The sequence below is a fragment of the Carettochelys insculpta genome, chromosome 1, assembly GCF_033958435.1.
Source record: "Carettochelys insculpta isolate YL-2023 chromosome 1, ASM3395843v1, whole genome shotgun sequence".
In the NCBI taxonomy this organism is placed as follows: Eukaryota; Metazoa; Chordata; order Testudines; family Carettochelyidae; genus Carettochelys; species Carettochelys insculpta.
In genome coordinates this window covers 145,701,077-145,705,509 of record NC_134137.1, presented here as the reverse complement: position 1 = coordinate 145,705,509, position 4,433 = coordinate 145,701,077, and positions in this window count along the sequence as shown.

The window sequence follows — 4,433 nt, the reverse complement described above, 5'->3', positions numbered from 1 at the left end:
ATAAAAGCACTAGCATGCCAACTGAAGCAGAACTCTTCGGTACTTAGATAGTTTTCTGCTCATGGCACAATTAAGTTCATGTAAATCCAGTCTAATTGGATCAACAAGAACTATGCTGAATGCTTTGATTATTACATTGGACAAACAAACAAAATTGCTGTGGTTCTTTATTGATGACTGAAATGAAAAGATTGCCAACTTTTCCACCCAGAAAAGATTGCCAACTTTTCTGTTTTATGTGGGTCTCTTAAATATATCCAGATGGATTTTTTATTAAGCATTTCAACTTTGAAATGAGGAGCATGTTGTTACTTTCAGTAAAGTAGGACATGGGTTGCATAACTAGGTCATCTGAAATCTAGGTATTTGCTGCTTGTCAGTACTTGTGAACTCTTTCTCTGTCTTGCTCTTTTTTTAAAGTATGGGAATTCTGCAACAAAGAGGTCACCAGATGAAAAGTTTCATAGTCTGGCAGTTCCTGGGAATCTAGCTGCATAGCTTTCATTCTTGTTCTTTGAACATAATGCTTTTATAAAGGCAGAAGTAAGAATGAAACTAGACTTTTTTGGGGGGGTTGGGTACAGGCATATTTATTTAATAGGCATGAAACGACAGGGTTCAGTACTTTAAATAACATTGTCCTGCCTGTTACCATCATGCATACATATTTAAAATATGTACCATTCTGAAATGAAAACTGAAGAACAGCGCACTTAAAAACTTAGTGGTAGCTAGAGTAGTCCTACTCCGAGGCGATCATTTAATTTTATTAACTGTGACAGGGCACACGACTTTTGCAGATGCCAGAATACTGATGTCTTATAATCCTGTCATTTACACAAGGAACAGATAAAGCAGGTTTATATTTTGAAACATGGTGCACAATGGTCTGCTCATTTCTCAGGCATTAGTATGTCTGTGTTTATTCAATGGCTAACTATCTTTACCCTCCCGATATGTGCACTAGAATTCTACTATTCACACCTTAACACACCTGGTTTCAATTACATTAGGGCTGCTTCATTTTAAACATCATTTTCTGGCAACAAGCCCTTCAATAAAACAGGACAATCGAGATCTATCAACTGGCCGTAGGTGAATTTGTTAGTATTGTGTCAGGGCCTAGACATAATTTAAACCTTCTACACTATAAAGCATCCAAGAGAAAATGCTCATAGTGAAAATGTGTGTATTTTGTCCATAAGGTTTTTCGTGTACTATTGAGATGCTAACAAAAAAAAACCCCACTAGCATTGAAAGAAAACAGCATGGGTCTTTCATGACCTACCCCAGAGGTTCCCAGACAGTGAGATGTGCCCCTTTAGTGGCTAGATGGACATATCACTTGGATGATGGCCCTGATCTGCTAGGGAAGGGTATCAGGAATAGACTGGCATGATCACTGCTCAGCATGCTACAGTCAGAGGTCACAGTGAACATGCCTGTATGCCAGTGATGATCTCACCAGCTGCCCCTATCCAGAGCTCTCTGCAGTGCTGATTTCCGTATTGGTCTCTTTAGCTGTTTAGTACATGGCCTGTGTTTTATTGGTCTGAGCACAGCTGATAATTGTCCCCAGACCAAAATTAGAGGTTTTTTTAAAGAACACCTATGATGTGGTCAGCATCTGGGGCCAGTCTGCCCTGAAGGTATCAATTCCCAGATGTGTGAGTGCACCTTGCTCACCAGTTAGGCTGCCTCTGCACTAGCAAGTTCTTTCAGAAAAATCTGGCTATTTTTTTGAAAGAACACACTGGCTTTGGCCACACTAGCCCCTCCTTTCGGAGGGGCTATGGTAATGTGGCACTTTGGAATATGCTAATGAGGTGCTGCTATGAATATGCAGCACCTCATTAGCATAATGGCAGCCATGCATGCTTCGAAACTGCCGGTTTCGAAACACACACCTCCCGTGTAGCTGGGGGCCTTTTTGAAATGACCCTCCTGATTTTGAAAGCTCCTCATTTCCAAAACCAAATGGGAAGAAGGGGCTTTCGAAATCAGGGGTCTGTTTTGAAAGGCCCCCGGCTACACGGCCTGTGTGTGTTTCGAAACCGGCAGTTTTGAAGTGTGCACACAGATGCCGTTATGCCAATTAGGTGCTGCATATCATAGCAGAGCCTCATTAGCTCATCCCGAAGTGCCACATTTCGGAGGGGCTACTGTGGCCGCAGCCACAGAGCGTCCACACACAAAATGTGCTCTTTTGATCCGAAATCAAAAGAATGCAGCTCTTCTTCTGGAAGCCCTCTTCCACTCCAGGATCAGGTCGCGTACCTTTCTGAAAGCTTTTTTAACAAAAAAATGTGTGTAGAGGCTCTGTGGGCCCTTTCATCAAAACAACAGTCCCTATGGCACTGGATTTTTCAATCCCTGGTCTGTTCTTTCAAAAGGGCAGTGGCTCTGTGGACACTCTCTTTTGAAAGAGTGGATCAATCTTTCAGTTCACTTTATTTGTGTGCGAACATCATATTTCAAAAGACTTTTTTTGGAAGAGCTCTTCTGGAAAAACTTCTTTTGAAAGATAACTGTAGTATAGACATAGCCAGAGAATTACAGCAATAGATCAGAAGGAGGTGCTTGTTTGGTGCTCTGTAATAGCCATTGAGTCAGGCTGGAGCAGCAACAAGAAAGGCAAGGTCAAAGTATCAGGAGAACACAGCTCCAGGAGGGAAGAGGGGCATATTTTACCATTACTGTGTGTTTACTAAAAAGGCTTCTTTTTACTTTCTTTTTTCTACTGTTGCTCGACTGTGGAGGCAGAAGAAGAGGCATGTGTGAGGGATATAGACAAGCTGCCATTTTCCTAAGGGAGAACGCATGCCTATCAAAGGATGCCAGCAGTGGGCCCTGACCTCTGCCTTTCCCTCCTGAGGGAAGGGAAGTAAAAACAAGCATAAAGCTCAGTGTTGTCGACAAAACCTATGGAACATCCAGATTCTCAAGGTATTCTGTCGACAGTGAATTGACAGAATGCAGCACTTTTGTCAACTGCCTTATCCCACTCCCCATGAGGAAGAATGCTTCTGTCAACAGAGATCTGTCCAGAGAAAGCCCGTTTAGACCTTCTGGCTATGTCTACACTAGAAGCATCTGTCGACAAAAGTTACTGTCTTTGCCAGCTTTGCCCACATATCTATTCTGGAGATACTGTCACAGGACCTAACTACGCTAATTACAGAATCATGGGCACATTTTCCTGTTCCTCAGCTAACATCATATATGCCATCATGTGCCAACGATGCCCACACACCATGTATATAGGACAGACTACAAACACTCTTCAACAAAGACTGAATGGACATAGAACAGACATCAAAAAACTCCAAATACACAAATCTGTCAGCCAGCACTTTAATGGAGTGGGCCATTCTGCTAAAGATCTGAGAGGTTGTGTTCTACTGAAAAGGGACTTTAACAACCATCTACAGATGGAATGCTCAGAACTAACATTCATATTCAAATTCGACGCATTAACAAGTGGTTTGAACAGGGACAGCAATTACCTGACCCATTGTAAGGATTCTGTTACATACTTTGATGTTTTATCTAATGCTTAACTTCCCCTCCCCCGACCTCCATCCCCCCACGCCCCCCGGCATCCCTCTGTTCTTCTGATTCGCCAACCTTGATAACAATTTTTCTGATTTGTCAACCTTGATCATTTTTGGACCTCTGTGCTTTATATATTGAGTCTGGTCTGGTAAGGCTATGATCTGAAAAAGTGGGTCTGTCCCACAAAAGCTCATCACCTAATAAATTATTTTGTTAGTCTTTAAAGCGCTACTTGAGTGCTTTTTTGTTTTGATAGAATACAGACTAAAACGGCTATCTCTCTGCCACTTTCCAGAGTACTGTGCTGCTTTTGGGAGTCTGATTTGTCTCGTGCACCCACAAGCTTAACCTCACTTAAACAATTTTCTTACAAATTCAAAAATAAAAATACAAAAGTCACAGCACACACAACTAAAAATTGTTTGCTTTCTCCTTTTTACTATATAATTATAAAATTATTGGACTATAAATAGTGTACTTTGGCTTTAGTATATACTATATAGTGCAATATAAACAAGTCGTTGTATGAAGCTTCAGTTTGTACTAAATTTGATAGTCCTTTTTTAGGTAGCCTGTTGGAAATATCTAGGTGAGTTCAGGTACTCCCCTAGAAAACCTCAGTGTATCTCTGTGGATACATATTGTCTAAATCAGTGGTTCTAAAGTAATATATGGAGGTGCACACCTCATAGAGCTGGAAGTGACCTCAGGAGGTTATTTAATCCAGTTCCCCACCCCTCTCAGCGGGGCCAAGCATCACCCCTGACATCTATTTTCTCCTGATTGGCCTTCTCAAGGACTGAGCTCACAGCCCTGCATTTAGCAGGCCCAGGCTCAAATCACTGAGCTATCACTCTCCCCAGGTCACCCACATAGAG